At 35.3% G+C, this 8,437-nt stretch overlaps 1 long non-coding RNA gene across 1 annotated transcript; it reads right to left on the bottom strand.

Moving 5' to 3' along the window:
* Positions 1 to 6,574: 6,574 nt before the first annotated feature.
* On the bottom strand, positions 6,575 to 7,333 carry LOC116441817. Its single transcript, XR_004239247.1, has 2 exons — positions 7,258 to 7,333; positions 6,575 to 6,732 (listed from the first exon to the last, which is right to left on the bottom strand). It is a non-coding gene; the product is annotated as an uncharacterized LOC116441817 (long non-coding RNA).
* Between the last annotated feature and the right edge of the window lie 1,104 nt (positions 7,334 to 8,437).

Below are 8,437 nucleotides of genomic sequence, written 5' to 3'. Positions count from 1 at the left end.
CTTCCCCAGAACGCTCAAATACTGTCATGGTCAGATGAATACCTCCTAACTCACTCTGTTTTAAGTGAAACCCATGGTAGAAATAGGACATAACCTGTAGTTCAGTAGGATCTCTAAGGTTTGGGGTCAGCTGCCATTGCAATTTTGCTAGTTATTTTCTGGACACATTTATTAAAGAGGGAATAATCTGTCCACTTAAACAGTTATTAATCTATTATTCTTTCTGGTTTAGGAAGTATGTTTATTTTATATCTGAAACTCTTATCAGAATGAACATCTTCTCCTCAAACACATGAAGTAATTTTTCATATGGCTGTTTACAGAAACGAAAGTTGAACTCTTTTTTGAACTTACTCTGGCATTTTCATCAAACCTAGTAGGCAAATCATCAAGCTTTACATGAACAAGAGGTATGCAACAGTTCCAAATAAAGCAGGAGAAAACAGAAAGTTCTTTATAGTTCTTTACAGTCTGTACAAGTAATAGTACAGGCAGGGGGTGAAAAGATTGAAAGCAGTACTTGGGAATATTGGTAAATAAAAAATTAACTATGACCAGGCAATCTGCTCTTGCAGCCCAGAAAGCCAGTTGTATCCTGGGCTGTATCAAAAGGAGCATGACCAGCAGGGAGAAGGAGGGGATTCTGCCCCTCTACTCTGCTCTCATGAAATCCCACATGGAATGCTGCATCCAGCTCTGGGGTCCCCAGAAAAGAAAGATATGGGCTTACCATAAAGAAAGATAGAAGGGTTACCAAGCAGGGCCGTGAAGATGAGCAGAGGACTAAAGAACCCCTCCTATGACGACAGGCTGAGGCAGCTGGGGTTGTTCAGCCTGGAGAAGAGAATCTGGGGACATCATATGACATCCCTTCAATATATAGAAAAGGCTTATAAGAAAGCTGGAAAGATACTTTTTTTTTTTAACCAGGGCCTGCAGTAACAGGTTAAAGTACAACAGTTCTAAAATAACATAAAATTAAACTAAATAAAAAAGAAAAGTAGATATATGGAAAACATTATTGATTATGAGAGTAGTGAGGCACTGGAGCAGGTTACCCAAAGATGTTCCATTCCTGGAAAAATTTAAAGTCAGTAGCTGGAGCTTGCAGAAAACTGGCCTAGTGGAAGGTGCTCCTGCCCATGGCACTCTCTTAGAATACATTATTTTTAAAGGTCACTCTCAATCCAAACCATTCTACCATTGTCTAAATTTTATTAAGTCTTCAGGCCACCAAGAGTTTTATGTGTCAGATTGTGAAGAATGACAGGAATAATTAATGAAATTATAATAACATAAAAGAAAGATGAAAAAATAAATTCACAATGTAGAAAGTTTCACAAAACATATATGTGAAAAAAACCCTAAACATATATTAGCTATATATATCTGAAATGTGTTTATTACTAATAAGATGCCATGAAATGCAAATTGAACTATTTAAAATTGCTGCTTCAGGCCTTTACTGAACAGAAACTCTCAAGTTTGAGATCCTACATGAACCTTAGGTTGAGGTTTTGTCAAATTTACTGTCTTCAGGGAACTCAATGGAAACTCATTCAGTGCATAAGTGGGCTCTAAAGAGCAAAGATTCAAGGTTGCATAAGCAATACGACTGGAGAATTATGCAACAAATCTTGGAGTGTCATGTACAGACATCCAGGAGGTAATGTATTACAATATACTTTATTGGTACCTCTTTTCATAGAGATAAACTAGAAGTTTTTCAGAACAAGAAGAATACTTAACTATTCTAAAGATGGGAAGAGCCAAGATAGAATGGACTTGAAATAACAATATGTTCAACTGTAAATGTTCTACAGGAATTAGATTTAAAACTGCTGTCTTCCCAGTAACATACCATGATGACAAGAAATACAGACTGTCTGATACAACAAGAAGGGCAAATCACAATATGTAATTAAAATTATATTGCTGCCAAAGAATTGTGTCCAAACACTTACCTGGCTACCATAGTGAATAGAGAGCAGTTAAAGGCTTTGAGCTGCAGAGTATTGGGCAGTTATTAGAGCTGAGACTAATGAAGGCAAAGGAAGAGGCAAGTTTTGTTCATGTGTGTATGGCAGACGGGACTATTATCTGCCTGTAGGAATTTTATAGCAGTAGGCGGAAAGGATGGGTAAAGTCTGCCCATGTTTTAGTTTTCAGCTCAGTTTGTTGCAGTATACTCTCACTGGTGGAGCATGTTAGCTTCATGGTGAAATACAGCTGGATTATGCTGAAAAATTGGTTGAGGAGACTGAGGTGCAGGCACAAAGTATTATCTGCCATCTGAGCATTTGAAATGTTGATGTCATGAATGGCAAGCAGAGCAGCTAATGATAGAAGCGTTTTAGGTAACCCAGTAGTGATTCTATCAGGAAGAGCATCATCCACTGAAGAATTAATGCTCCACATTAATTAATGCTCCACATTAATAAAACAAGAATTTGCCTGATAAAGTGCAGGCCTTTGCTGCGCAAAGTTGTATTATGATGCTTTCCCTCAGTGTTGAGTTGAGCTGCGCACATCCCTTGGCTGCAGGGTACACGTAGCTGGTACTGATAATGAAGGAGCCTGTAGGCAGCTGCCATTTGCATGAGCAATAACACCACCTGTGTGTGCTTGTATTTATCTTAGAGTGAAGCATTCTGTTCTCATGTGAACATCCTTTTGTTTGACACTAGAAATGATTAATAGTATTGTTCTTTTCTAAGAATATCCTATAAGAGCTCTAAAGACCAAAATGCCATCAAACAGATGGGATCTGCATTATGTGCTGTTCCCTGACTAGAGGTCTTTCTAATGATATACAACTGTTCCCTACATCTGAAGGCATGTAAGATTATCTATATTATTCTCTTTTTCCCTACAGTATTAGCTCCAATGAATGGTTTTTTAAGCAGTATCTTAATGAATCCAAGTGATCTTTCACTGAGATCATAAAGAACACCAGTCTCAGTGCCTTGCAGCAGTGCACTCCAAATCCTAGGCTAGACAAATCAGAAATTTAAGCCACCTGAGTGTGTTTGTTGCCCTGCAACACAAGTTTAACGATATGAAGGATGTTTCTTCAGTAACTGATGGCAGCACATAGCACTACATTCAATTTTGCTTTGAGGTGACGTCTTCCAGGGAAGAAGGTATCAGCCCCTACCTTAGCAGTTCCAATTCAGAGCACCTAGAGTGCAAACACCCTTTCCATCCTATGCTGCCTGTACTATAGAGGCGATAATTCTCCATCAGTGGGACCTGATGTGGATATCTGGGAACAATTCTATCAAAGCTTCTCAACAGGATGAGTTCCTACCTGTGCAAGGACAACTTTTAAGTTGTCACACTTGTAAAAAGGCTGTTGTTGACTGTAAGACAAGTAATTTGACAAAATATGGATCTATTCCAGGATGGCAAAGCTTGTGTTACCAAGTAGCTATATTTATTCATAATGAACAATGGATAAGTTTTCACAGAATTCTCTCTCTGTTGTAGAGTTCCTTGAGGCAAAATGGCTGTGACTATCTGACTTGATTTAAACTACAGCTGATTTGCATGATCAAGCAGTGTAAAGCAGAAAGACTGAATCATTGAAACTGAGGAAATAAACATTGCTATGTTAACAAATTTTTCAACATCAATATTTCTTCAGAGTTTATTTTGGTCAAGTAATTTCTAAGAGCAGAGGCACAAGTTACTATTTTCTCCATCACTGCTACTCTACAGTAGAACAGTCCTACAAGTAGCAATTAGCAGAATGCTAGTGATTGTAAGGAACTTAGAGGCAGAGGAATGGATAGCTCTGTTTTTTCTTGGGAATCAAAACACTTGGCAAGTCTGAGGAAGAAGCTTTTGTATAGCAGGTATTCCCTTTACGTGTGAAGATGAAACAAATTGATAGAATTATCTTATTTACACAGTCAGTTACCTAACTGATCATTGTGTCTGAGGTAGGGATGCAAAGGAATGCCTGACCTTTGCTAGCTGAATGTGTGCAAAAGCTGTGCAAGATGGAATCAGTGAGGAGCAGGGAATGGACAATCTTCTGAGCTTCTGGAATGAAATAACTGTATGTCTCGCTGTATGCCATGACAAATACCAGGATAATTTTACTTGTAATTACAGTGCTGTGTGACTGGGCACCTAAACTAGAAGACAGTGTTTCTGCTCCTGGACTAGATAATTAATACATTGATTGTAATATTAACTTCTTTCTTGTTCAAAGCCTCAAGAAAAAGCCTTGTGCATTATGTAAGTTATTATTGATGATAACAATTAAATAAGATTTAAATTATTCTGGCTGTCTAAACTTCATCTGACTGAATACAAAGACACATGTAAAAATGACAAAGGAAATGTCTGTTCAGGGGTCTAGCAGAAGACAGGACCTCACAGGAAATGAGATGGAAACTGAAGAGATAAACTTTCCATGCTCTCTCTGCTAAGAAAGACAGGAAAAGTTATCTGGTACATTTCAAGAAAATCAGGCTTTTTCCTCAGGATTATATTTATTAGTCAGTGAATTATTAAATTTTCACTTTGCTCATATCGGCATTTCTGTATGAAATCACAGAAGTAATTAATTCTTCATGTGAGGATACATTTATTTTCACTGCCCTTTACTAGTAGTAGCTTACTGTTATGGAATGATTCTCTGAACACATTCATTAGGTATCTGGCCATTTTCAAAAGATCGTGGACAATTATTTGCAATTTAGTTTTGAAGTATAACAGCAGAAACATTATTCCTACCCATAAACAGTAAATAGAAATGCTATTTGTTCCTTCTTTCCGCTTAAATGACACATTAACATTTTTGATTAATCTAGTGCTAAGAGTCACATGGCATTATTTTATTAAACAGCATTTCACGTCGGTCTAAATAGCTCCAATCAAACATCACTTACTGTTTGCCCTTGGAGTGTTCACTTCTCGTGCTATTTGCATAAACAAATCATGTAATACACCTCTCTGATGCAAATCCCATTGATTAATATCACATATTTATCTTGCAACAAAGGACTTCATAGGTTAAAGATCCACTAACTTGAAGAGGAACAAGAGCAGAGAATGGGAATACACAGTCTTCAGTCATGTGAAGTTCCCTGTGGTGACGATCAGTGCAATTCCACTGAAAGCAATTGAGATAAAATGACTTTAATCTACATCTTAATTCCATCAGTTTGGCTGGAAAATGAATAGCCAGGCATTTCACTGGTAACAGCTGGGTTTGTAGGTTCCTACCTTCTGTATGACCTTGTCAAATTTCCTCAATTATTATTTGAACTCTTTTGTCCTCAAGCTATAATGTACAAAACTACCCATTGAAATTATAAACTTAATCTAGACAACACTTTTTTTTTTTTTTTTTGCAATGCTTATTCAAGGCTCTGGTTTCATTATGCAACAACATAATATTTGTCATATTTATTAATCCTATTAATTTATTGATTGTTCCCTTTTTGCTAAATCTGAGCTTCTAATAACTAGATCAAGTAGGAAGTGGCAAAATGGAGGTTTTGAGGAGTATAAGTTGCAGAACACAAAAAAAGAGGTTTAATCTTTCTCTATCCTGACCACACAATTTAAATAGGTCTGTGATAAAAACTCAACCAAATAGAGACACAGCATCCCATTTTCTGAGGATGAAAATCAATTCTATCCTTAATTCTCTATTTTCAGAAATAAAATAAGAAATTGTTTTGATCTAAAAAGAATCCCCAATGCTTGTAAGGAATTTCACAACAAAGTATTAGATGTATATGGGACTAATAAGCATCTTGAACTATACCATTAACACCACAAAATCATCACCAACTTATAAACTAGCATTGCAAGTGCTTAAAAAATATTGCTGCCTACACCATTTGGAGTTTGGATTACAAGACAGCTTCACCATCTTATTGCTCGTACAGAGAAGCTTAACTTCAGCAAAAAGTAATAAAACCCCCATAAAACAGTCATTAAGAAACTGGAGATTTGTAAGTCCCACACTAAGACTAGGTAAAGACTTGGGACCTGAATTGTATGCCATAACAGTACAAGAATATCTTCAATTTATTTATACCATTTTTTGTGTGTGAAGTCCCTCAAGAGCAGCATTTCACAACTAACAGTCCAAGTTGTCAGAAGGAAGTATTTAGAAGTACAGAATGCAGTTAGCCAATCAGACTCTTAAAAACACATAGTTAACAATTTTTCTCTTTCTCTAACAACAGCTAGGAAAGCTGAAAATGATACTTGATTCAAGCCACTAACACTTTCTGCCTCACAAACAAAAAGATCACACAGGTTAATCCTGAATCCTGCAGGTCTTAGTCAAGGATTTGTCTTCGAAAAGAATTTAAGTTTTGATGCCCTGCTGAACAGGACTTTTGACCCTAGGCAATAAGGGTCACATTACTGTGCCTGAGTCAGTTTGCTATAAAATAGATATTTGCAAGAAAGTTTGAGATCTACTGATAAAGAACACTACATAAATTGCAGCTCGTCCCCAAAAAAAGTATTTTTCAAAAAATTTTACTTAAGCCATTCCATGTTTTCTCTCTGAGAGGTTGTGGTAGTTTTTTGTTGGTTTGGGTTTTTTTTTTTTTTTTTGTGGCAAGGGAGTGGCATGGTGGCAGAAGTAGTTGTGATTATTTGCTTAAAAAAATTATAATGTTTATCTTTTCAGCTGATGCCATATGACTTTTTTTTTCCATGTGCCAGGTTCTGGGACCATTGCATGAAAAGTTTCACCTAAAAGAAATAAATAAATGAGCAAATTTTAGTCAGGCTAACTTAAGAGAAAAAATACCCGAGTCAGAAATAATTAAAAATTTCAGCTTATCACTTGAAGGATGTGCCATACATATCTTCAGGAGTCCAATGGACTCTGAAATATTTGGCAGAAATTTAAATAAATTTTAAAAATCAGCCTCTGCTTATGAGGTTTCTGCAAAGAGAAAGGAAGCAGTGAAGCAGAAGAGGATCCAAATGTTAAAAAAACACACTTCCCAATACCTAGAAGTGTGTCTGATGTTTTTTCCCCTTAAAATGAATTACAGCCCTTATTTTTCCCATTGAGACAGCTGGAGCTCCATATAAAAAGACATGAACAGCAGTGTGAAAATTGCAGGCATATTGCTACTTTCTATAGTCAAATAAGCTCAATTCCATAGCCAAGTTAGTATTTTTCTAAAGCTTGAGTAACTGTCAGAATGCACACGAGTAGTTTACAATCTTTAATTGTAAATGTATTGCACAGAATAAGGAAATACTTACTTGTAATAGCACTTTGAGAATCCATCCAAGGCAGTGAAATTTTCTGTCAAGAACACCATGATGAACTGGTGTCTAGTGCTTTCTTTTGAAATCGCCTGAAAAATAAATCAAGAATTTAATGTTATTAGCATAAATCATAATTTCTTTATTTTTATTAATAATTTGCAAAGCAATTTACTCTAAAGAATTTTCATTTACTGTTCTGTAAGGGTTTTCTATTTTTTTTTCTCATACAGAGCTAATTTCCTGCGTCACTTGCTGTACACACTCCTTTGTTTCATCATACAGTTTTCAACTACACTATATTTAAAGATTAAAATTTACTTCTACAGACAGACAGTGGAAAAAATTTGCCATATATCACCTCTTCCTTAACAGTTTAAATCATAAATGATAGGACATAGATGTTACTACTGCAGCATGCCAAAACAGGCAGAGATTTCAATCAGAACCAGGGCTGTGTAATAAGGGATATTATTTATTTATGTATTTTGTGAAGCAATTTACTCACTGTATGAACAGGAGTAAGAACAAGAATGATTTTTAGAGACAGCTGCTTTAGAGAAAAACAGAATCAGTATCATTAGCCATTTTAACTTTTGTTTTTATAAATATATTTTATGAAAGATAAATTTATTTTTTAATAAAAAAATGAAGGTTTCATTTTTGCTTCCTGCTAATTTTTGGCTTTTTATTCTGATACAATACTGTATATTTTATTTAACAAGTTTCACATTTTTTGAAAATTCAGAGAATAGCATTTTCTTGCAATGAATTTTGGGTAATTTTTTTTAGAAAATCATTATTTTCCCCTATCAGTCAGAAATTTTCTGTCCTTCACTAGGGCTAAATTGATTTGCTTATTCTAAAAAATAGTATTCTTATTTTTTTGCCTCCCAAGATTTCATTACCCTTCCCAGTTGTCTGTACTTCAAAATAAAGACTACTGTTTTCATCCTGTCAGAGGTCCTATTAGAGACTTGTGATTAGCTTTTTCGGAAAAGGATTCACAAACTGCAAAATCTCTATAAAGAAATCATAAATTGTGATAAAGCTGAGAAAGATACTCTTTATTTACACAACGTAAAACTGTTTAATAATACTAAAATAAAATGAAATCCAAAACAGATTTAGGACAAAAAGTATTATCACACCTTTAGATTATAATTAATATATTGAT

Source organism: Corvus moneduloides, chromosome 3, assembly GCF_009650955.1.
Source record: "Corvus moneduloides isolate bCorMon1 chromosome 3, bCorMon1.pri, whole genome shotgun sequence".
NCBI classification, from domain to species: domain Eukaryota; kingdom Metazoa; phylum Chordata; class Aves; order Passeriformes; family Corvidae; genus Corvus; species Corvus moneduloides.
Note: the sequence above shows the minus strand (reverse complement) of the source record. Positions and strands in the feature narration are given on the sequence as shown.